Here is a 27,265-nt window from a genome sequence, read left to right as displayed (position 1 = left end):
TCTTTCTGTCCCTGACTTATAAATAAAGTCTTAACAGAACAAATACAAATCTAGTCCCTGATCTAAAACAGAAAAAGGAGGTAGATTCACCTTACCTGAGCCTTTATGACTGATCACCTGGTTCGAGTAAACCCGTCCTTCAGTCGCAGATCAGAAAGTGGCTGGCCTCTTTTGTATGACAATTCAGTTGGAGGGCTTTTCAAATAAGAAGAACCGATGTGGTTTCTTCCCTGTACAGTTTCAAGCAACCTGGCCTGTCTGATCTGAGGCGAAGTGAGGGTTTCCAGTCCGAAGGACCAATCTGTCAAAGGAAAAAAACTTCAAAGACCAATACACGTAAGGTTCAGTTAAGGCACTTTTAATTGACTTGCCGCAAGGAGACAAAAACATGCAAATACAAGGATTTGTCTAACTACTAACAGGAAGTATGTTCATTCTTATACTATTTTACAAGACATGGCCTTCTAAGCTGATGTAATCAAACACAACTTTCAATATTGTTCTACAGCAGATGTTACTCAGATTTTCTGTTGACATGACTAGATTTGTGATAAACTTTTGAGAAAAACAACCTGGCCTTGGTGACCATTAATCTGTTTACAAGCGTCTATTGTACAGTGTTACATTTCAAGGTACTTTTCTAATTCAGATACAAGCAAATGCTGATTGCAGTTCATATTTTCAAGCAGGCTTTGTACTAATTATCTGTAACTTCTACAGCTGTGTATTTTCTCATAGCACAGCAGAACTTCTTGTCTAAGTTTCATACAAGTAGTATTGTTCTATTCATTATTTTCCTAATGCAAGCAGAAATCACCTGTTTCTCAGTAAATTTCCAAGGCACAAGCAAGATTTTAGCTAACAATACAAGGTCAGAAAGCAAGTGCAGTTTGTACAGATTTATGCAGTATGAAATAGAATAAATGTGTTAACCCTTTTCAAGCTCTAAATGCACTAAGCATATTGCTAATACACACATTAATACATATTTTTCTAACAGAAACTAAATCACTAATTGAACAATTGCAAAAGGGTAATAAAATAATCTTAAGTCATGAACTGAATTCTGTAATTGTAAAAATAAGCTAATTAAGCTCGCAGAAAAAACTAAAGCCAATAAATCTCATAACTGTTGAGACATTTTCACAGAATGGTCTTCCAAAGAAAAAAATTGTTATATTCAATAATTCATCCAATTCTAGTAGTAATGTTTATCATTGTGTTAACCATATGAAATTGTGTTTTAACTTTGTGTATCAAAAGAAAACTAAAGGTTTTGTTTTCCAATGTGTTCTCTGTAAACCATAATAAAAAACTATGATTTGACAAAAGAATATATACCAATGTAAACTGTTTGTGTGTTTTAAAACAAACAGGGAGAACTGTTAGGTATATATTTAGACATTTATAAAAGTGCATATATACTTTTGTTTATTAAAATATATGTGTAGTAAATATAACAGTACATGTACACTTCTGTTTGTTAGATTTATGTACACTTCTGTTTGCTAGAATATATGTAGAAAAATATAGTAAGTTAAACTGCTCTTAGCTGAAGGCATCCAACTGTGCATGTAATACAAAACATCTTTGTGCTTGATACAACTTTAAGGAAATGCTGATAAGGATAACTCCTTAATTCCTGAGACCCAGGTGCAAGAAATGAAAAACTCCCTACTGGGTTGGAAACAGGAACAGGAACAGCTCCCTAGACTGTCACATAATTCATTGTGAAACAGAACACAAAGTAGCTTAACAACAGACTGCATTATATCAACATCAAAAGACTGCTTTCATAAAAAGTATAAAAAGAACAGTGACTGAATAGATGTTATGTCTGTATACTGGAGATCATCCATGCTGTTTGAAAAGCTTAATCTGAGACATTAATAGCTGTAAAATACAGTATTGTACATGTTGTCTGTTGCATAGACAAGTTATTTTATGAGTAACTGTGCACAGTTAATATATAGTGCTGGAAAGGTTAATAGTCTGCAAAGTTCAGTGCATTAATCAGACTTTTATTTTAACAAGGTACCAGCTAGCAGCTACAAGGCACCAGCAGCAGCACAGACATCTTAATTTAAATTTTCACCAACAATAGAACCAGAGATCTAAAGCTTCATCAAGAAATAAATAAAAATAGATTGAGAGAGAGGTTCATCACCCAGCACCTCTCTTTACTCTGGAATAAACTCCCCCAGCATGTCAAGCAATGTGAATACTTTTAATTCTTCAATTATACCTTTGATAGTTGGATGTGTACACTTAAATTTACACCAGGACTTACAAGCACCACCCTCCTTGCAAAAGGTAGTACAGCCTAACCGGGGGGGGGGGGTTGGAAGGAACACACAAACTCTGGTCTGACTGCCTTGTGTATCCTACAGTACTATGCCAGCAAGTCTTAGATTAGCTTCTGCAATCTCAGCACAGTGTTAGTACTAGATGACGACATCCTGGGAACCTTAACACAGATGTGCCTTACCACTAGGAAGCCAGAAAGAGTAAAAGTAGGTCACTCACAATGGCTACAAGCATTATCACTGAATATCCTGTCCACTAGTACATTGTGGAGGCAATAAAGTAACAAAAGTAATGCATAACAGTTAAGAAAGGATGATCTGATAGCATATGCTTAGCATATCGTACTTCAAGACACATCTGCAGAACAGGAACCATAATGTGAGACTTCTGTACTGAATATAAACTGCCAGGTTTTAGGGTACAAGAGACTGCATGCATGCTATCATGTTCAGTAGTGTAGGGCTAGCATTGAATGTATTAGCTGTAATATGTACCAGTCCCATAAGTGCACTATATAAACGAGATCTAAACCTTCATCAAGAAATAAATAAAACTAGATTGAGAGAGAAGTTCATCACCCAGCACCTCTTAGTAAGTTAAATGGACAGTATATCTAATGTACAAAATGCAGCAGATGAAACTATTGCATTCTACTTTGCAAAGTGTGGACATCAAGGAAAGATTTTTCAACACTTTATGCTCCCTGCTTCACCCTACAGCCTTCTTACCTAGTGTACCATGTCCATGTTGGGTCTAGCAGCTAACCATAGCTCCCCACAGACTTACTTTTAAGTAGCTGGGTCTGACTGCAGAACTTAAAGATGTCCTGCAAATCTTGGCCATCATCATCAGGGCACTGTTATTCCTCCCTAACCATTGCAGCCCCATGGTTTCATCCAAGAGATAGGCATGCATTGGGGTCATGTGTCATATTGCTGTGCATCCACTGCAGCTTAACCATGCACACTAACCTTTCCCTCTCTTTGGGTAACATCTCCCCACATGACAACTTCCATCTCTCCAGGGAACTTCCATGTAAATACCCATCCCTCCCCTACTGCTCTGTTAGTTGCCTGTGCTCCTAACTGAACCTGTGTCAGCTGGGCCGTAGTCGGGGCTTTATCCCTCTATGACACTGGAGTAGCTTGGACACCAAGGATTTATGCTTGGAGATCAAATGTACCTAGTACATTATTGGTTATGAGAACTATACAGAATCTCAAATATGAGGCAATAGAATTAAAAATGTTTTTAGCCAGTCAGAAGTCTCTAACTTAAAGATACAAAGGAAGTTGAATGTAATTTTAAAAATGTTTCTATTAGTTTCCACCTAAGTTTGATAAGGAAAAATAGCCAAGTTCTTGTACTTCATGACTAGATTTCTTCTAGAACTATTTTGTTAAGAATATGTAGAATATTTTATATAGATAGATAGATAGATGATAGATAGATAGATAGATAGATAGATAGATAGATAGATAGATAGATAGATAGACAGATTTTTTTAAGTTATTTTTAACTAAGCAGGTTTAAATTGTAGTCTTTACTGCTCTTATACTCAAACAAAAACAAACAAATAGTACAGCTGTGTAAGATCTTACCATAACAGTAGATGTCCTTCTCTTCACTGTTGCAGTATTCATTACAATAGGGATCCGCTGCCAAGGGCAGGCCACTGTCCGCCCAGTATACCAAAGCCTTTAAGTTGCTTTAAAGTACACCGTACATCACATGTATGCTTCTCGTTTAGTGTATGGCATAAAGGTGACATCTGGATGTACTATCCTCAGAAATGACAGCCCCAGTAGAAACGCCATTCCAAAGAGAAGAGAGGCAATCAGTACATCCAGAAGAGAAAAGGACCAGGGGGAGGTGGGAGGGAGTGACTACTGCAACAGTGAAGAGAAGGACATCTACCATTATGCTAAGATCTTACACAACTGTACTATGTCCTTCCATTTCACTGGTGCAGTATTCATTACAACAGCGAGAGTGCCAAAGCTCAGGAAGAAGAGAAGGAGGAGGAAGAACCAGCAGAGCTCTCCAGGAACTCATGCAGGATGGCCCTAGCAAAACCAGATCTAGCATTGAAAATTCCATCTAACTTGTAGTGCTTGGTAAAAGTATGCACAGAAGTCCAGGTAGCTGCCTCAAAAATAGAGTTAATATCCAAACCCTTGAAAAAAAGCACTAGAAGAAGCCACAGTTCTAGCAGAGTGAGCCTTATAAGAAGAAGGAAGGCTCTTACTATGAAAGGAATAACAAAAAGAAATGGCTTTAGAAATCCAAGAAGAAATAGTTTGTTTGGACACAGCCAATCCTAAGGACCTAGGATGAAAGGAAACAAAGAGCTGACTAGATTTATGAAAAGTATAAGTCTTATCCAAATAAAATCTGAGTTGTCTATGCATATCCAACGTATGCAGTACCTTCTCACTGGAAGATTACAGAGAAGGGGAAAAAGTGGGCAAATGAATAGACTGATTAAGGGACAACTAATTCACCATCTTGGGCATAAAAGAAGGATTAGTATGAAGGGACACCCTGTCCTTATGAAACACCAAAAAAAGGAGGACAAGCTATAAGGGCTTGAAACTCAGATACCTATCTGACAGAAGTAAGGGCTAACAAAAGTGCAGTCTTCCAAGAGCAATGTTGCAAGGAAGCTGAAGCTGCAGGCTCAAAAGGAGCTTGTGTCAATTTTTCTAAAACAAAATTAAGATCCTAGGGAGGAGGAACAGGCTTCCTGGGAGGCCTAATATGAAGGATGCCTTTAAGGAATAGTTTAGCCTCAAATCTAGAAGCTAAAGGAGGTGATAAAGCAGACAAGCAGAAATAGCTGCATGGGCCTTAACACAAGAATAAGCCACCCTAGCATTGAGCAATTCACACAGATAAGACACAACCAAAGGGACATCCACAGAAAGCGCATCCAGGTTACAAGAAAGACACCAAACAGAAAAACTCTTCCATTTGGATAAGAAAGATTTCCTAGTAGTGGGTTTCCTGGCCTCCTGCAGGACCTGAAGCACGTCCTCAGAAAAAAGGTGTCTGGAGGGGATCAAAACACTATCACCCACACTGTCAGTTGAAGAGTGGACATGTGGGGATGGATAAGAGATCCCTTGTCTTGTGTGACTAGGTCCACCCTGTGATGTAACTTGTGGTGATTGCCCTTGACTAAATGTAGAAGAAGAGCAAACCAATGCTGTCTCAGCCAGGAGGGAGTCACCAACAAGATTTTGGGAGCATCTTGTTGTATTTTGAACAGACCTTTTGGAATCAATGGATGGGGAGGAAAGGCATAAAGAAACATCCCCTTCCAAGAAAAAGACAGGGTGTCCACCTTCCAAACCAGAGGACCTGGGACTCTAGCACAAAATAGAGGAAGTTGCCTGTTCAGAGAGGAGACAAAAAGATCCATTTGAGGAGTACCCCTCTGGTAGAAAATGTCCAGAAACACATCTCTGTGAAGCATCCATTCATATGACTGAGTTATGGAACTGCTCAGAGAGACTGTGGCAGTGTTCTGACCTGAGAGAATGTAAACTGCCTGAAGTGCCACTTGATACTGGATAGCTAGTTCCCACACTAGGAGTGCCAACTGCCAAATAAGATAAAACCTTACCCCCCCCCCCCCCACATTTGTTGACATACCACATCACTATGGTATTATCTGTAAACACCTTGAGAGGTCCTGGGCTGAAGAGAGGATGAAAAGCCTGGAGAGCCAGTAGAAGATCTCTTATCTCTTTGATAGTGATGTGTTCTTTCTGTTGATGAGGTGACCAGACTCTCTTCACCTTTAGGGAGCTGAAAGCTGCACCCCATCCCATATCTGAAGCATCTGTGAACAGCTCCTGAGAGGGAAGAGGTGGATGAAAAGGGAGCCCTGGATGGAGAGTCAACTGCTGAATTCCACATGGAAGAAGAGGAACTAAAAATTCAAGGAGATGAGAATGCTGAAGCCAAACTGACTTTAGAAACCACTGAAGTTTTTTCATGTGGAGTTTGGCAAAAGGGAGCATAGGAATGGTGGAAGCCATGAATCCCAGATCTCTCAGAAATTCCCTGGCTGTTATTGAAACCAGGGGAAGAAGATATGGAAAAAAGGAAATGAGAGTTAGGGCCCCGGGAGGAGGTTGGGATGCCAGCATAGGAACAGTCTGGATCCTGCACCCCAGAAAGACGTGATGCTAAGAAGGAGTAATAAAGAACTTTTTGAAGTTTATAGTGAATCCCAGGTTCTGCAGAAGGGAAAAGGCAAAACAGAGATTTTGATACAAGGCCTCCGGACAGGATGCCTGAAACAAGAGGTCTTCCAAACAGAGAAAGACTTGGATCCCTTTAGCCTGCAAAAAGCAATCATAAGAGCGAGGCATTTGGTGAAGACCCTTGGGGCAGTAGAAAGGCCAAAGGGCAAAGCAGAGAACTGAAAATGCCAGGAAGCAAACAGAGAAACATAAAAACTTCCTGAAAAGGGGATGAATCAGGATATTCACATAACGCAAGCACTCAGGTCTCTCAACAGCAGGTACAAGTACGACTCAGTCATTGTCCACGCTGGTGTCAACGACCTGAGACGTACCTCCTTGGACTACATGAAAAGGGACATCGAGGAGCTCTCTGATTATGTAGCCCAGGCAGGTATGACCCTGACCTTGAGCAGTATCCTACCTTCACCTAGAATGATGCCACAATACAGTGATAAGATGATCAGCTTTAATAATTGGCTTAAATTCTGGTGTCATTCAAAGGGGATCCAATGTCTGTCTGCCTGGGATGACATGCTGGACAAGCCACGCTTCGCAAGGGACGGCTTGCACCTGTCACCCTGGGCTTCCGGATATTGGCAAAGGCTCTTGCCACCCCATAGTGCCTTTTTAGGCAAGGCTCAAATTCTAAACCTACCACCCTAGAACACCAAAAAGGAAAAAACTAAGGGTAATGCTGCTCAATGCCAGAAGTCTCAATCTCAAGATGCACGCACTCGAGGCCCTTCTCAATATGGAGAACATCGATGTCTGTGCTGTGACAGAAACCTGGTTCAAGGCTCCTGAGAGCACCCCAGCACTAACAGGTTTCACCTCATATCATGCGTTCGCCCCAAAATCCGGACAACACCAAGAAAGGAGGGGGTGTCCATATTCATAAAGGACACCCACACCTCAAGGTTGGTGGCAACGCATGATGCATCGGAGACCATCCAGGTGCAATTAACCATAGGCAAGACTGCTCTGCAATTTGTAGCATGTTACAGGCCACCCTCTCAAACTCAGGAACCTCACATGGCCTTCCTGAAAACATTGGAGGATAAATGTATCTCCAAACACCATCATACTAGGTGACTTTAACTACCCTAATATAGACTGGGAACACTACTCAAGCCCGAACACTCTAACCCAAAGATTCCTGGAGTTCATAAACTCAAATGCCATGGAACAACTAGTCACCATCCCCACAAGAGGAGAAAACATACTTGATCTCATCATCACGAACATGGGATCAAAATGTTCAACACCGAAGTATACCCCTCACTGGTGAGATCAGATCATAAACTAATCTCGCTGGAGGTCCTCATCCCGCCCCCACCTGAAACAAAAAGACCACAGTGAAAAACTTCTCAAAAGCCGATTTCACACTTCTAAAACTAGTATGGTCTCCTTTAAGGCCCCTGAGCCAGTGGTAAACATTACTCAAACTGCTGAATCACTTACAAATGCCTTCTACCAGCACCTACAGGACTGCATGGATCAGGCAATCCCAAACAAAACTAAGACTCTCTGTACCAAAGGCAAGCGTCCAGTCTGGTGGACCCCAGCCATAAACAAGCTCTACAACAAAAGGAGGAAGCTACTACAAGATAGAGCAAAATCCTTGAAAGGTAAGACACCTTTGATCATTATAAGTAAAAACTAAGAGCTCTCATAAAATCATCCAAGGCAAATTTTGAGAGAAAAATCGCCAAGGACTCTAAAGAGAATCATAAGGCCTTCTTTAGCTATGTTAGAAACCTAGGAGGAAACTCCCAGATATGCTCAGAATTAGTTCAAAATGATGTGAAAATTACTGAACCTACACACATTGCCAACATACTGGCTGACAGGTTCAGTGCAAACTTCTCCCCTCCCCCAAAAGGAGAGATATCTATTCCAGAGGATTGTAGCCCCCAAACATCTCCAACGCCCAGGTGAGAACTGCCCTCACTAAGGCAAAAACACAGCATCCATGGGACCGGATGGTGTCCCCGGCTGTGTGCTTCATGAACTCAATGAGGAATTAAACCCACAGTTAGGACAGCTGTTTAATCTTAGCCTCACCTCAGGATACGTACCCAAGGAGTGGCGCACGGCGACTGTGGTCCCACTTCATAAGGGCGGTGCCTCCACAGACCCTGGAAATTACCGCCCATTAGCTTGACAAGCCTTATCTGCAAAGCCATGGAGAGGATCATAATGGAACTCATAAATAAAGACATAGGGAACTTGCAGACTTTGGATCCAACTCAGTTTGGCTTTGTCAAAGGCAGATCCTGCCTCTTAAACTTGGTTGACTTTTTCGAGACAGTCACCAAGGCCATTGATGAGGAAAGGCAGTCCATACAGCCTACCTCGACCTGGCAAAGGCCTTCGACACAATACCCCACTCAGGTATCATCGAAAAACTCATCAGCTTGAATGTAAACCCATACATCACAAGATGGGTTGCAAACTGGCTAAGTGACAGAACCCACAGGGTCAGAGTTGCTGGAGCCATGTCAGACTCAAAGCCTGTCACAAGTGGTGTCCCACAGGGCTCAGTCCTGGGTCCACTCTTGTTCGGCATCTACTTTTCTGAAGTACAAGCAAACACAGGAGGGTTATGGCTGACAAAGTTTGCAGATGACTGCAAACTGGGCGCCATAGTCGAAAACACATCTGACACAGATATCCTCCAGAAGGGCCTCACAGAAATGGATAACTGGTGCCAGAGCCATGGCCTGAAGTTAAACGCCAAAAATGCATAGTCATACCCTTTGGGAAAAACAAGGCTACCCTAGCTACCATATAGGTGGCAATCCACTGAGCACAGAAAAAGTCATCAGAGATCTGGGGACCCAGGTTGACAGTAGCCTTCGTTTGACACTCATGTTGCTAAAGTAGTTAGGAAAACCTTCTATATCACCCACCTGATCATGAAGGGATTCACATCTAGATCAAGGGAGGTCATCGTCCCCTGTACTCATCACTTATTAGACCTATGATTGAGTACAATGCCCCGTTCGAATGTATCTGACCAGACACCTGCTGCAGCTTGAAAGGCCCCAAAAGTTCCTCACCAAAAGGATAAAGGGTCTCAAAAATATGTCTTATGCTGCCCGACTGAAAGAACTCCAGCTCTATTCAGTCTCATACCGCTTGCTCAGAGGTGACCTGTGCCTGACATATAAGGCCATGTCAAACCCAGATTTGATGAATATGCTTCACCTCAAAAATCTAGATCCCTCAGAACCACAAGGGCGGAGACTTAAACCTTGACACGGTTATAAATAGAACGTGCTGGAGGGACAGATTCATCACCCAGAGACTCCCTATGCTGTGGAACAAAATCCCGGTACATGTGAGGCAGAGCACCTCTCTGGTCTTGTTCAAGAGGAATCTTGACCAATGGATGGGAGATTGCAGATATACCCCAGGGATTACTTCAGCGTCACTGCTTGACAGAGGCACAGCAAAATGATAGGCATAGTTTTTATTCAAACTAAAGGGGTGGCGAAAGCCACATAACTATGGGCTAGGCTTATAAATGCCCTTGGGCAGATAGCCTAGTATGAACCTATGAACCTATGAACCTATGAAGATAAGCATCCTTGAGGTCCAGAGATACCATATAAGCATGAGGAAGAGGAAGAGAAAACAAGGTCTGAATAGATAACATTTGAAACGAGGGGACCTTCAGAAAGGTGTTTAGATGAAAGACATCCGGAATAGGTCTCAAAGTGCCTTCTTTCCTGGGCACCAAAAACATTCTAGAGTAATCCCCCCTCCCCCTTTGGGAAAATTGGAACTTCCTGACTAGTTCCCTGAGTCAAGAGATTCTGAAGTACCCTGAGAAAGAAGGGCAACTGCTATTGAGGGGGCTGAGGAATTCCCAAAGAAGGGGGAAGAGATTTCCAGACCATGAAATATATCATTGACGGTTAATGGACAGAACCCAGGAGTCCTGCATAATCTTTAACCAAACAGAAAGAGAAAGAGGAATGTGGCTGAGAAGAACAGGATACTCAGACAGCATCTGGTTTGTTAGGAAAAGGAGACTTCTAGGGCACAGAATTCTGGGTAGCTTTAGCAAGATAAGCCCACTTCCCACCCTTCTTACCCTTGGGGAGAGGGCAAGACTGCCTGTGAACAAAGGCTGGCTTATTGGGGTAATTTTTCTGAAATTTAGGTAGAGGAGAAATAAAAATATGTTTAAGTTTCTGCCATGCCTTAACTTATCCTGAAGAGACTAAAATAAACCAGCAACAGCTTCACTAAACAAGTGTTTGTTCTCCAGAGGAGCATCCATCAACTTAGCCTTAATATCATTGGACAAAGGTTGAAGCTGAAGCCAGGAATATTTCATCACAGAAAAAAGCCAGCAGCCCTAGAAGAAGCATCTGCTGCATCATAACTACACTTATTGGAATGGCGAGCCACCTAGCAAGAGGTCCCTAACAGGGAAAGGGCAAACGTCTTCCTTTCAGAGTCTGGGGGATCAGAAATTACCTGACAGGCCTGGGAAAGAAGAGCCAAAATATACCTGAACATATAGGTCTGATAGACAACCTAAAAGCTAAGGTAGCAGAGGTGGAAACCTTCTTAGCTAGCCTTTCCATAGTTCTTCTATGTTTATCAGAAGGAATTAACTTAGTATAAGGCAGCAACTGAGATGGCTTTTCAGAAGCCACAGACATCACAGAAGGGTCATCAGAAGGACATCTATAGAGAAATTTACAGTCTTCAAACACCCTATAAAAACTATAGGGTTTCTTGGAGCTGGCTGGGCTGGGAATCAGAAGTCTTAGATGCAGTAGAAAAAGGCATCCAACAAAGCAGCCAAAACAGGAGGAACAGCAGAAGATCTAGAAGAATCCATTTGCAGGAGATTGTAATACCTCTTCTGTACCTCAGAAACCTGGGCACAATCCCATTTAAAAAACCTAATCTTTCTGCAGATTGTGTCCCAAAAAAAAAATTCCTCAAAAGATGTGTCAGGACTAGTAGATTCCTCTTCCTCAGACCTATAGTCTAAAGGAGAGGGTTCTTCAGAGAAATCCTGCTCCCTGGGTCTTTTAAGGGAGTAGAAGACCAAGGGGGGAGCTGGAACAGAGACTCCATGAGGAGGTTTCAAAGCCATCAAAGTATTAAACAACCCCTGAGTAAAATTCTTCCATTTACTCTGGGGGTCCTTAGGAGCTGGAGAAATATACTTAGTCTTTTGCTTTTTCTTCAGGGGGATGTCTGCCTTATAAAACTTAGAAGGCTCAGATCCCAGACAGCATTCAATAACAGTATTTTGGACTTACCCTCTGACTAAAATCTGAGGAACACCCCTAGACCCCTTGGAATAATCAGCCACATTTCCCCCTGAACATCTGAAGTGTACATCTGTAAGGACTCCAAGGATGTGCGTAAGGCTGGATTCATGGCAGCCTCTGAAATGTTCATGGCAGACGAATCCAATGGCAGAGTTGGGCAATCCTACAGGCTTTCACTTGCCTCATGAGAGACATCCAGTGGAGGCTGCACAGCAGAAGAATCTGACCTAAATTTCTTGTCCTTCTTCTTCTTCACAGACAGCTGTCCCTCAGAGCAGGAAGTTCCTTTCATCGTATCTTTAGCTAAAAGCTTAAGATGTTGGTTCTCCAAATACAAGGCCAAAGAAGAGAGACAACTATGGAGAGTCTTAGGAACAAAGACCTGACACACTGAACAGGACATATAGTCATGGGAAGCACTGAGACAAAATAAGCACTGCTTGTAATGGTCTTTATGGAGAATCTGTCTCCTGCACTGGCATTTATCCTTCTGTCTCCCGCACTGGCATTTACCCTTCTTCGATAACATGAAACCCTAAAAGCAACAATACAAAAGAAAAAGATAAGATAAAAAAAGCCCAGTGAGGCACTTATCTGAAACAGCTTGTTGAACCAGCAATAGAACGGGCATTTAGACCAATGATCAAGGAATGGCGTTCGACTGGATGCAAAGAAGTTCTGAGGATGGTACGCCCGATGTCACCTTTATACCCTACACTATGCAAGTAGCATACATGTGACATACGGCATACCATAAAGCAACCTAAAGGGTTTGGTATACTGGCTGGACATCGGGCTACCCTTGACAGGGAATCCCTATTGTAATGAATTCTGCAACAGTGAAATGAAAGGACATACTTTGATATATAATCTACTCTGCACTGCTTAGAGTTGAACTGAGTAGGAATTTAAGAAAATCCCTCTAGAGTTTTTTAAGTAGTGGTAGTTTAGCTTTTTTCTTCCAGCACTCTCACAGTAAGACACAGAATGAAAACAAATCACTTCATACAGACCTCCCTTTACTACAGCTACTTTTTATTTCTTCATTATAAAAGCATAGTCTTCAGTTTACTAGCATCATTCTCTATAGTTCACTTTTGGAGATTCTGTACTTAGTGCTCACATACAAAACTGTAGCTGTTGATTCAAATACTTTATGTAAAAATATTTTCAATATTTATAAGTTAGACAAGTGCTAACACTTTCCATTGGAAAATCCCCAAAATTAATTGTACAGATTGTGCAGAGCTTCTACTGGTATGTTGAAACCTTCATACATACTTTAACCTCTAACTACTAATGTTAATAATCATTGTATTATTTGTCTCCCTAGTAATATATTCAGCACAACTAGGACAGAAGCAAGATGGGAAGGTATTTTGGGTTTTCCTTACATGCTGTACACAACTGCATTTATGTCAAGGGAAGGGTTATTTGGTGACTAAATTTGTATTATTCAGGTTAAGGCAGTAAATATATTAAGAGGTAAATTTGTAAGTTTTTATTTAGGATAGCTCCAAGTTTGGGTGTATCTCATTCATATCAGGCCCAAAACTTCCATTAAGTTTAGTTTGAAGAGATTATATGAAAAATGCTCACCAAAATTCCATGTTGCAGCCATCATATCCAAGGAGGCACGGCCAGTGTCTCCCTATAGCTTCAAATGTATACCACTTTAATGAGTAAATTATTCAGGAACTTGACTCTTCCTTTAAATATTTTCACTGCTTCTTTCCTTCCTAGCTCACTTGGTTTAAAAAAATGTGGTGTTGTTACCCTTAATTAATGACTGCACAAAAAAGGTGCAAAATGAATGACAGTAAATGCTATGCTCGTCATTGCCTACTGAGATCATTTTAATGGCTTTGTCTGTACAGGAAATGTAACTTACACAAAGGGTGATCTTCTTAGACAGGTGTGGCTTTAAATAAGTGTAACCAAACAGCCACAAACAGCCCTCCACCTTCATAATCAAAGAGCTTACCCTAACTCCTTCCTCTTTCTATCTTCTCTTCAAAAGCTGTGATATGCTCTAGGGGAATTTCCCTTTATTTACCTTAATCCACATAAAGATAATCTGAGAATCACACAAAGCTATGTACTGAGTTAGATTTAATTTTGATCAAGATAAAGTGCTGGAAAGGAAATTAAAAAAATGTCAAGGCCTTCTTTAATATTTTATAAACTAATCTAAACGGCACTGTTTGCCCCTCTGAGGAGTAAATCTCTACTCCACGTGTCAATAATGGGGTAACTTCTTACCTTAATCACCCAAACCAAGAAGACAGCAGTCATATCCACATTTTTCATGTAATTAATGCAAACCTGCAACATTATGCAAATGTTCACTTTAAAGCATTCTTTATACTTCCTTCAGGCCTTGTTATTGCTAATACTGGATTTAAATGTTTACACGAGCCAATACAGTTTCACCTCTTGCCCTTTTAAATATATCTTTTTGATCCTTCCCCTTACATAGTAGATCGGCATCAAATGTGTTTTGAAGTTATTTGAAAGTAAACTGGAGTTTTCCCTGCAGTTTTTCTTTATACTTAGTCTATATCAGGCAGTCATCTAGGTACAGTTAGATAAGGATAACCTTGATACTTGCAAATGCCATTCTGGGGCCAGGTATTTTGTGAAGACCCTGGAAGCAGTGGTATCTGAGTATAGTCATGACAGCAAGGTAATTTCACAGATCCTAGGTATTTAAAGTATCTGCTATCCTCATAGCGTCCTTGGAAAAATTATATTTGCAAAAAAATCTAGTGATGTAAACTGTAAGTGGAATTCCTCTACCCTGAAGCTGAGGAATCTCATGTGCCCTCTGCATATACTGTCATACAAATAGATGCCTTTGAGCTCAGTTACCATGAATGCACCATCATTAATAAATGGAGGAGAGATTGCAGCTGAACTGTCTTCAAGAATTTGTTTGTGTGAGATCCACAATAAGGTGCCATGGCCAATCACTTTTGGTGACCAGGAAGAAATCTGTAAAACTATTCTGAGGCTCCCTGAGATAGTAGGTGATCTAGGTAGTGTAAAGCAACTCCATCTGATCTACTGGGACAAGGGCATGCCCATGAAATTAGAGAATATATAATTCCATTACATAACCTAAAGAAATGATGTCCAGAACCTGTGTTCCCCCATTTTTGCCCGAGTCAGTTGACCTAAAGGGAAGTAGGGAAAGGGGGTAAGCTGAGAGAGAAAAACAATAGGAGAGAGGAATGTAGGGCAGAATCAGGGTAGCTCAGACAGCCCTGTGTGGCTGTTGCTAAAAAGTCTCTCTCCCTGGCTTATACTTTTTTTCTGCTACTTTAGTTTCAGAAAGGCATATTGGCCTCCAGTGTCTAACATCAGTTAAAGTGCCATTGATTGGATAGATATTTTCTGCCGCACTTAGGATGGAAATGTCACTTGATAGCCCCCATTGCCTCCCACATTTGTTCAGCTTTCTGAAAACCTCGTGAGTGGAAGGAGAAAAAGGAAGTTCCTGTCTAGGAGCTCAACAAGTAGTTGCTCCTTAACAACTTCTGACAAGGAATGAATTCTTAACCAAGCATGCATTCTAATGATGAATCCTGCAGCTGGTGTCCTTGATGCTGAATCAGGAGCATCATGTTCACATTTTATATAACATGATTACCCACCTTCTGCACAGTATGGGTCAACCTGGAAATCTGGAACTTCAATGTCGTCTTCTTGATCTCTGACTTAATTGATTGCTCTGAAGGTAGCAGACATGTTGTCTCCCCTAAAACCTATCTAGCACCCTAATTTTTCCTATCATTTAGAAGGGTGTTGGGGCCTATACTTCTTATCATCAAGGGAAACCACCCCCAGGTGTCATAGCTGTGCTCTTGGACAGGCACAAGGAGTCTGTTGGACTGAATAGAACTAGCCAGGTTTCTTGTGTAACTACCGGTAGTCCAGTGGCTAGCTAATTCTGGCAAGGTAACAGCAGGGACTGGAGTGGACATCATGGTAAAGTTGCAATATTTCAGATCTGCTTCATGCAAGAAACAATCTGATTGATTAGATTTTACTTGGACATGACTAAATCTCTAAGGAAATCTGAACTGCTGGTGGCATTTGCTACAGGGGCAGAGGGGAAGGCTATTTCAAAGCAAACCATTTCTAAATGGATAGGCCATTGCATTCATTTCTGCTATAAGCACCATGGAAAACCTATCCCACAAGGGATTAGACCCCATTCAACCAGGGCTGAATCTACCTCTACAGCCTTTCTCAGAAGTGTCCCTATCAGGGACATCCTAGAAGCTGCTACTTGGAGTTCTGTACATACTTTCACCAAACATTACCATTTTCCAATTTTTTCTAAATCCAGAGCTGGCTTTGCCACTGCAGTCTTGCAGGGCCTTATAGCTGGTCCTAATGCTATCTAAATTCCTCCTCCCATCCTTAGCTTTGGGAATCTACCCAAATGTGATGACTGCAACAGTGAAACACGAAGAACATAGTACAGTTGTATACACTTACCATAAATGTAGATGTTCGAGTGTATTCACTGTTGCAGTCCTGGTTACCCTCCCTCCAGCCCCCTGACTTCTTTTTGCTAAACCGCTATTCTCCTTTACTATACTTAAAAGCTTTTTGGTGTATTTGCTTTTTTGTTGGCGGTATAACCTTATATATATATATATATATATATATATATATATATATATATATATATATATATATATATATATATATTTAACTGCTTCCCATTAAGGGGGGGGGGGACCTGACATTTGGGGCAAGAAAAACTGATGTAATGGTGTCGGCTGCATGCTTTATACCCCTGACTACCTGACATCACGGAAGATGAGACAGAAACCAATGCAGGACCCAAGACTTTAATAATCAGGCTGACTGAGGCCTGCAAGCAGATAACCCAAATGTGATGAGTGTAACATTGAAACACAAGGAACATCTGCAATTCAAATTGTAGCTTTCTACAGATCACTCAACATGTCCCAGGACCCCCATTTCACATTTCTGGAAACATAAAGGTCCTACCAAACACCCTGATATTGGGTGATTTCAATTACCCAAACATTAACTGGGAAAACGAACGGTAAAAAGTTTCTCCAAAGCCAACTTCATGCTTCTTAAGGCAGAAGTGGTGAACTTCATGACACCCATGCAGATGGACAATACAGTTATGACTACTGAATCCTACACAATTGCACTTTATAAGCACTTACACGAGTGCATGGATCGTGCTATCCCAAACAGAACCTAGATGCTATCCTCCAAAAAAAGGAAGCCAATCTGGTGGTACCCTGCCATAAACAAACTGTACAACAGAAGGAAGAAATTGTTGCAGAGAGTAAAATCCCATGAGTGGAGGAGCTCCCTGGTCAGCCTCAGTAAGAAGCTGCGATCCCTGATACAATCCTCCAAAGCTAGTTACGAAAAAAAAAATTGCCACTGATTCTAAAGACAACCACAAAACATTCTATAGCTATGTCAAGAATCTCAATGGCAACACTCAGATCTGCTCTGAGTTACAGCACAATGGCACTAAATATACAGAGCCAACCGATATTGCCAACATCCTGGCAGATAGGTTCAGTGCTAACTTTACTCCCCTCTCACCCCCTAAAGAGCCCATCTCTATACCAGAAGAATGCAAAGTTCCTGTAATCACGGCTGCACAGGTAAAAACCACACTCTCCAAAGCCAAGAACACAGCATCCATGGGACCAGACAACATCCCAGGCTGTGTTCTACACGAACTACAGAATGAACTGGCACCCCACCTAAGTACCATGTTCAATCATAGCCTCACCTCAGGCTTTGTGCCCGCTGAATGGCGCACAGTGACGGTTATCCCACTCCACTAGGGGGAGCCACCACAGACCCTGGGGAACTACCGCCCCATTAGCCTGATGAGCCTGGTTTGCAAGGTCATGGAACGTATCATCATGGAACTTACAAACAAAGACATTAGTAATCTCCAAACTCTGGACCTCACCCAGTTCGGGTTTGTAAAAGGCAGATCATGTTTCCTAAACCTGATAGACTTCTTTGAAGCAGTCACTAAAGCCGTAGACGAGGGTAAGGTGGTTCACACAGCCTATCTAGATCTTGCCAAGGCTTTCAACACCATCCCCACTCTGGAATTATAATAAACTTACTAAACTAGGTATAAATCACTATGTCACAAGATGGGTTACCAACTGGCTCACTGACAGAACCCACACTGTGAAAGTAGCAGACTCCAAATCTGACTTCAGACCAGTGACAAGTGGAGTACCACAGGGTTCAGTCCTGGGTCCTCTCCTGTTTGGTATCTACTTCTCTGAAGTACAGGCTAACACAGAAGGGTTTTGGCTAACGAAGTTTGCAGATGACTGCAAACTTTGAGCCATAAACAAAACTCCTAACAATGTGGACATCCTACAAAAGGGCCTCACTGAGACAGATGCCTGGTGTCAAAGCCATGGCCTCAAGCTCAGTGCCAAAAAGTGCATTGTTATCCCCTTTGGTAAAAACTCTGTACTTATGAACTACAACATAGGCGGTAGTATACTTAACACTGAAAGTGTGATAAGAGACCTTGGGACACAGGTGGACAGTAGTCTCTCCTTTGATAATCACATCGCCACAGTAGTCAGGAAATCCTTCTATGTGGCACACCTCATCACAAAAGGTTTCTCATACAGAAAAAAAGAGGTCATTGTTCCCCTCTACTCATCACTCATTAGACCCATTATAGAGTACAACGCCCCTTTTGGTATGTAACTCACAAGACATCTACAACAACTGGAAAGGCCGCAGAAATACCTCACAAAGAGGATTACCAGCCTCAAACAGATGCCCTATGCAGACCGTCTCAAAAAACTCCAGCTTTACTCCATCGCATATCGCCTACTCAGAGGTGATCTCTGCCTAACATACAAAGTTATGTCAAACCCAGAGCTGTTGGACATGCTCCACTTAAAGAAGTCCCAATCCCTCCGAGCTACACCCTCTAGGGACCTAAACCTTGTCACCACAATAAACAGAACACGCCAAAGGGATAGATTCCTGTCCCAGAGACTTTCCATACTCTGGAATAAACTACCTATCTATATCAAACAAAGCTCCTCATTAGTACTCTTCAAGAAAAATCTTGATGATTGGATGGGAAATAGGAAATTCACCCTGGGGATCACTTCTGTGGCTCTGCTCTACAGTGGCACAGGAAAATAATTTTCTTGAGTGGCAAAAGCCAGAGTACCTTTTTGGCTGGGCTTGTATAGGCCCTAGGGCTGATAGCCTAGTACCTACCTATGAACCTATGAACTACTCAAGTACTAACTCCCTTGCCCAACATTTCCTAGAATTTATAAATTCAAATGCCCTGGATCAACTGGTCAACACCCCCACTAGAGGCAACAACATATTGGACCTGGTCATCATCAACAATGGTGAGTGGTGTTCCACACTGGAGGTCAACCCCTTGCTGGTTATATCTGACCATAAATGAATCACTCTGGATAGCCACATTCCACCCCCACCCCCGGTCAAAGAAACCACCGTGAAAACCTTCTCAAAAGCAAACTTCACGTTACTTAAGACTGAGGTGGAAAGTTTCAAAGCCCCCATGCTAAAGGATAATGCTGCCCAAGCTACAAAATCCTTTACTAATGCACTCTATGGGCACCTACAAGAATGCATGGATCATGCTATCCCAAGCAAAACGAAGACTCACTCCTCCAAGAAAAGGAAACCAGTCTGGTGGACCCCTGCCATAAACAAGCTATACAATAGAAGGAGGAAACTAGTGCAGAAAAAGAGTAAAATCCCAAGAAGGTAAGACATCCCTGATCAGTATCAGCAAGAAACTACGATCCCTCATAAAATCATCCAAGGCTAGCTTTGAAAGAAAAATTGCCAAGGACTCCAAAGATAACCACAAGGCATTCTTTAGCTATGTCAAGAATCTAAGTGACATTTCTCAGATCTGCTCAGAGTTAGTGCAGAATGGCACAAAATACACTGAACCGACCGATATTGCTAACATCCTGGCAGACAGGTTCAGTGCAAACTTCACCCCCCTCTCACCCCCATAAGGGCCCATAATCATACCAGAAGAATATAGTGCCCCTGAAATCACAGTCACTCAGGTTAAAACAGCCCTCTCCAAAGCCAAAAATACAGCATCAATGGGACCGGAAGGTGTCCCAGGCTGTGTCCTACATGAGCTCAAAGATGAACTAACCCCTCACCTAAACACACTGTTCAAACTCAGCCTCTCCACAGGCTACATGCCCATAGAGTGGCACACAGCAATGGTTATTCTGCTCCACAAAGGTGGAGCCACAACAGACCCCAGGAACTATCGTCCTATATGCCTGACTAGCTTGGTCTGCAAGGCTATGGAGTGCATAATCATGGATCTCATTAACAGAGACATTGGGAACCTCCAAACACTAAACCCTACCCAGTTCGGCATTGTTAAGGGCAGATCATGCCTCCTAAACCTGGTGGACTTCTTTGAGACAGTTACCAAGGCTATAGATGAGGGAAAGGTGGTCCACACAGCCTACCTAGACCTCGCAAAGGCCTTCAACACCATTCCCCATTCTTGTATTATAGACAAGCACACCAGCCTGAACATAAATCCCTACATCACGAGATGGGTTGCCAACTGGCTCACGGACAGAACCCACATGGTAAGAGTTGCGGGAACTAGGTCTGACTCTAAACCGGTTACAAGTGGCGTTTCCCAGGGCTCAGTCCTAGGACCCCTCCTGTTCAGCATATACTTCTCAGAGGTACAGGCAAGCACAGGAGATCTATGGCTGATCAAGTTCACAGATGACTGAAAATCAGAGGCTATAATTGACTCTCCGACTGACACAGACATCCTCCAAAAGGGTCTCACTAAGACAGATACCTGGTGTCAAAACCATGGCCTCAAGCTAAATGCCAAAAAGTGCATAGTCATCCCCTTTGGAAAAAAACAAAGTACCCACAAACTACCATATAGGTGGTAGCCTCCTAAATACGGAAGATGTAATAAGGGATCTGGGGACCCAAGTAAACAGTAATCTCTCCTTTGATAATCACATTGCCATAGTGGTTAGAAAATCCTTCTATGTGGCCCACCTAATCACAAAAGGGTTTGCATCCAGATCAAAAGAAGTCATTGTGCCCCTCTACGCATCACTCATCAGACCCATCATAGAGTACAATGCCCTGTTTGGGATGTACCTTACAAGATACCTGCAACAGCTGGAAAGACCACAGAAATACCTCACCAAGAGGATCACTGGCCTCAAACAGATGCCCTATGCAGCACTACTGAAGAAACTCCAGCTGTACTCGGTTGCATACCGCCTACTCAGAGGTGATCTATGACTGACATGCAAGGCCATGTCCAGCCCAGAATTGATGGACATGCTCCACCTAAAGAAAACATATCCCCTTAAGCCACACGCTCTAGGGATCTAAACCTCACCACAACAGGACGTGCTGGAGGGATAGATTCCTGTCCCAGAGACTTCCCATGCTCTGGAACAAGATTCCAATCTACATTAGGCAGAGCTCCTTGCTAACACTCTTCAAGAGAAACCTTGACGAGTGGATGGGAAATAGAAAGTTTACCCCGGGGATCACTTCAATGGCTCAGCTGGACAGAGGCACAGGGAACTAATCTAATGGGGTGGCGAAGGCCAACACAATTCCGGCTAGGTTTATAAATGCCTTCGGGCAGATAGCCTAGTACCTACCTATGAACCTATGTGATTTGTGTGAACAAACTTGGAATACTTGAATGTCTGACTACTACTTGTGTGGAACTTAGCTGAAATGTATTACATTTATATCATTTTTAATCAATTTAACATCTGAAGCATACACAGAAGTGGTTATAATTGCAGGATAGTGGGTGAGGGCAGTCTGTGGATAAAAGTAACTGACCTTGTAATTTTGCTCAGTTTAAGAAGTCACTAATCTGGCTTTGTATGGCAAGTATAATTGTGTGTGAAGTAAGATGAAATACGTCATTGTGATTACTTTTTGTTTGCATGAAACAAACCTGAATTACTGTGACTTTTATTTTTTTTTACAGCACTCAGGCATCTGAAGTGTTTACACAATCAGCAAAGTGATGCAATGAGTACAAAGGCCACTGTGAAAAAAATGTCAGCCTTGCTGTTGGATCATGATCTGGTGTGGCAGTAGCAGTGTCACACAAGTGTTGCATTTGCTTAACTTACTCTAAAACTAGTACTGCTATGGTCTATGCTTGTGCATGTGTGTGTGTGTGTGTGGGGGGGGGGCAGTTGAAGTGCATTTAAGAGTAACAAGTTGTTCATAATTTCTTTCACTTACATCACAGATCGAAATCTGAAACTGTGTTCTAGTTGTTCTTTCAGTTTTGTCCCAGCCTGTTATCAGGGGGATATACAGAAACTGGTTATCTTTTGGGTGCAGGGGTGAAGAGGCATGCTGTGCATATGTATGCAGCCGACACTTGAAGTATATGACTGTGGCCATTTGCACCTTCACTTTTATCCCAATCAAACATCAGAGAGAGAGAAAATGTCATTCTTTTTTTGTGCGGGTAGGGATGCAGGCAGTATTCTCAGACAAGATGTATTTATCCTCAAAAACATGTATTTTCTGTTTGTCAGCTATTATTTTGTCACCTTTGAACATTATGTCATGGACACACATTTTTCTTCCATGAAAAAAGACCAAATTTCTTTTCTTGCTCATTATTTTTTACTCAGGCCTTTACTGATCAAAATGTTGAAAATGTGCTAAAATGTATTTCATGGCATCTATAACCACATGGCTTAATTACATTTCCTGTCTAGTTACTACTGTGCAGTCTTGGCTAGTTAGGGCATATTAAAATGATGCAAGAAAAAGTAAAGTCAAAAAGGAATTTCTTTTCTTAGTCATGATTTTTGTTCAGGTCATCATTGGATGAAGATTGCCTAAATAAGTCTTACATGCATCTAAGGACATACAGAAAAACAAGTCTTCTGGAAAAAGCTGAACAGTAAGATAAAATGTGAGAAAAGGAATACAAAGTAATCTGCATGATGTGGGAAGGGCAGGAGATAGGGAAAATTAAGATACTGGGTGATGTGTGTGTGTGGTGAGAGGTAGACAATGAGGGCATGCCATAGAACCTTTAGTCTAAGACACCATTTCACATGAAGTCATCCTTGTATATAGGGCTGTTGCAATATACCATCACTGCAACTAATTGTCAGTCACTGTTAATGTTTCTTGTTGAATGATCCAGCTTGGTGTGGTGCTTAGGTATGTTGTAATGTAACAGCATTTTAACTGCAGTTCAGTTTGTGTATGATAAACCAAAATCATGAGCTAAGATGTTGCTTAGAAGGGGTAGCAGAGACAGGCTGATACTTACACTTGAAATGTCCAGGGGGAGGGGCCCCCAGAATGCTAATACCAGCCCTGTATATGTTGGTCCAGTCATTCAGAACTTATGAGGCTAGGTTCATATTTCTCAACCATATCAGTTAAGTCAGTCACATTAAATGTATGAAAGTCAGACACCATACCAGCCTCCAGTGGGGTCACGGTAGCAGGATCCTGAAAAGTAACTGGGAATACTGTGGATTGCTGTTTTACCTCAATGGTTATGTTCAAGTCTGAGCAGGCAATGGTTCAGACCTAGGCCTTTTAAATTTCTTTTTAGGAGTGAGCAAGACATCAGGTGTTGATTGTTCTACTAGTTTTGATTGGGTGAAGTGTCCCAAGTGTTGAGTCTCTAAGTGGGTATTTAAAGAGGACTGACATGTACATGGTTTTTTTGGAACAAATGACTGACAAATATTGCAGTTCTTACAGTTGCTTTTGTACCAATACAAAATGGACACTGGGAGTGGAGATCCATATAAGGGCCTACCTACCACATTCACACTTTCCCATATCAGCTGACATCTAAGAGATCAGACCTCCAAAATTAAAAGAAAACAAGGAAGATTCCACAACAGTGCACTCATCTGAATAAGCAAAGGCAAGGATGATAGCAGTGACCACACTTAGAACAGACTAATGGATGTGAGACCTGCTTTTGGCCTAGCAGCAAGATGGTCTAAGGAACTTATACTCATGCATCCACTTTTATACCCTTACTCCCATGGAGTTAGGTCATATATTGGATGTATGAAAGTATGAAAGGATTTGGATTTGGTAACCAGCCAGGATGTTAGGTTATTTTGTAAAAATAACAAAGCAATATTGGAATCCTTCAACAGTGCTCTAAGGAAGGACATCAAATATGCAATTCACTACAAAAACACTTGGTGATATTTTTTACTAATGATTCACAAACATGACAGTATTCCTCGCTACTATTTTTCTAAGAAAATGAGACTGTGGCCTGACAACACAGAATAGGGCACTGCAATCACATCAGCTATGACATTACAGTACATTATGGGCAAGAAATAGCTTTCCAAGAACGTAAAATCCTATCTGCAAGTATGTTCCCATGATGGCATTCAGGTTTATGAAAAAGTATTTACTGTGGTACTGGCAGATTTGTATTGTGTAGAAAAAGAAGTTATGTACTCACCATAATGTTCCATGTGTGTTGTCCATCTCGCCTTCATTCTTAACTAGTTGGGTTCAGAACTGATCCTCAGTTCCAACTTGGCCTTATACAAAAGCTTGAGGTCTTCCACTAGCTCGTGGCTGAAAAACCTTATCCCATCATGACCTAGGAAAGCTACTCAGATCTTGTTTGCTGATACAACAACAGGTACCAAATAAAACTGTAGAAAGCCTTATAGAGCAATGAAAAAGGTCAGAGATCATTAATTACCAATTGTATCCACTTGGTGCTCCAGGAGCCAAGGGCTGGGGGAAGGAGGGTGGGATGTAAGAATGAAGGCGAGATGGACAACACACATGGAATGCTATGGTGAGTACATAACTTCTTTATGTGATGTCCTATCTCGCCTTCATTCTTAACTGGTTGGGACAGCGACCCTAGCACCATCTTTCTTGGATGGCTCAAGGGAGAATATTCTTCAGAACAGTGGACCCAAAGGAGGCCCTGTTCCTGGAGGCCAAATCCACTTTGTAATGAGTGAAAAAGGTATGAGGCATTGCCCATGTTGCTACAGCACAAATGGTGTCAACTGGTAGTCTAGCGCTAAAGGCAGAAGAGGTTGCTATGGCTCTTGTAGAATGACCCTTTGCTTTATAGTGGAGTCCCTCATTTTGAGATTTGTAAGTAAAGATAATACAATCTGAGAGCCATTTCAAAAGAGTGACTTTAGACACAGGAGTACCTTTCTTTGAGTCTGAAAATGATACAGATAATTGGTCAGATTTTCTGAACTCCTTTGTCTTATGTAAGTAGAAATGTAATTGTCTATGTACATCTAGTTGGTGAAGCATATATTCTGCCTTATTGCCATAGTTGGAGAAAAAGACTGGTAGTTCTATGGATTGGTTTAGATTAGATTCTGAGTATACTTTAGGTAGGAAGGATGGATTTGTTCATATGTGTGAAAAACTGAGGAGCTGCCAGCCCAGCCAGACAGAATTTTGTAAATAATTCCATGTCATTGTAAATATTAATATGATCCACAGGCTAGTTTCACAAATGTAAGAAAACAGTGTTATGTGCTAAGCTTCAAAAATGTAACTACAGTGCACCCTGCTGGAAGAAAGTTGATAAGTAAAGAATTTTACAACTGTGTATGATCTCAAGCTCGGAAACATGATGTCTGGGCTAGGAAATTGTTTCTATTGCCTTACAATATCGATAATTACTAGGTTTCACATGTAAAATGTCTTTTATTGCTGTGGCTTCCTGGTAGGTGCAGATCAAAAAGAAATGTTAACATTTTGAGTTCTGTGAGCCTGGGAAACTTCAGCAGAAGTGTCAAGAATGATGTAATCTAAAATGACTCTGCAGTAATGTGTACTATCTGAGAAAGAAGGCAAAGCATTTTGTATTTTGTTCTGAAGCTGACAACAACTCACCAGCACTTTGCCTCATAAGTAGAATTTAAAACATAGTTTCTGTTAGAGAGACAGGAATATAGCCAGATTAGTCCAGCTATTTTCTATATTTATGTGAGGCTATCCTACAATATTGTTTTAAAGTATTTTCCAGTGATCTCTGAACTCTCTATTAGCACTGTGTTCAATCGATGAGTATTGTCTTGTGTTTTTATTATTTATTACTAAATATTTTTAAACCTTTCAACTGTGACTGTTTTGTGTAGAGATAATTTAAGCTCTCAGCGTACTTGCATGTATTTGGTGATACTCTATAAGCCACTCCAATAGCCTTAGCCCTGGGTTACACTTACTCTTTGGATAACAGTAATATCCCACAGTGGAATTGGTCACCCTTTGGAAAGGGCCTTATAGTAGCTGTTAAGTAGTGGTTGGTGGCAGTGATTTCTACCTTATAATCTGGGCAGGAGGGGGCATAGCTGGAGAACCTGTGCCAGCCTTCCACATGAGTGTTTATATATAAATCATATCTCAAAGTGTGTGTGTGACAGCTACTTAGGTAGGGACATGAAGCACTGGTTGGACAGAGAGGGTGCTGGAGGCTTTGGCTTGAACAATCAGCTAAGATCTGTACCCTATAGCTGTGCCAGTCGGGAGTCTCATTGGGGATCTGAAGAGAAAGGGAGAAACCAGCCCCAGACTGACTGTGATTTCTGTGTGCTCTTAAGGGAAATTGTACTTTACTGTGTGTGTACTTGTTATCCTCCCAACATTGACTCCCCTCACTGGTGCTGGTGGTGAGGATTGAGGCTCCTTGATTACTAGATCAGTGCATGGGTGTCACATATTAATTGTTTGGCAATGGTGCGATATCCACATTCAATATTAATTTTTTGATAGTGGTGAGTTAGTCACATCACATATTAATTGGCTTGTAGTGGTGTGGATAGTGAATTCCTGTAGCTTGTGTACATTGATCACTGAAGGTGTTTTTGTACTCTAAATCAGCCATGCAGTGAACATTCAGAGTTCAGATCACAACTGTTTTATTTCTTTTGTTGGCTTGGTTAGTGAGTGGGAGCAGGCAGGCATGTCAGCAGGGGAGTATGGCAGCCTGGCAGGGGGCCTAGATGGCTGAGATGCGCCGGACTAAAGGACTGGTGTATGGAAACATGACTAGAGCAAACATGATTGTGGCTTTAGTCACAGCTGCATCAGAGAATAGCAATCAGGAGGACAATCAGACTGGCCATGGAGATGTACAACACTCAGAGAATGGACATCAGAGATGTACAGCACTCAGATAATGGACAGCTCAACCTTTCTACAGAGGACTTAAAGATCTGTCTGGAGTTGAAGAGACTTGAGTTGGAGGCCAAGCGGGTGGAAATAGAAGCAGCAGAGAGATTGAGGTGTCTAGAGATTGAGGAAAAT

This window comes from Protopterus annectens, chromosome 7.part1, assembly GCF_019279795.1.
Source record: "Protopterus annectens isolate FY-2018-M chromosome 7.part1, PAN1.0, whole genome shotgun sequence".
In the NCBI taxonomy this organism is placed as follows: domain Eukaryota; kingdom Metazoa; phylum Chordata; order Ceratodontiformes; family Protopteridae; genus Protopterus; species Protopterus annectens.
This window is presented reverse-complemented; position numbering follows the sequence as displayed.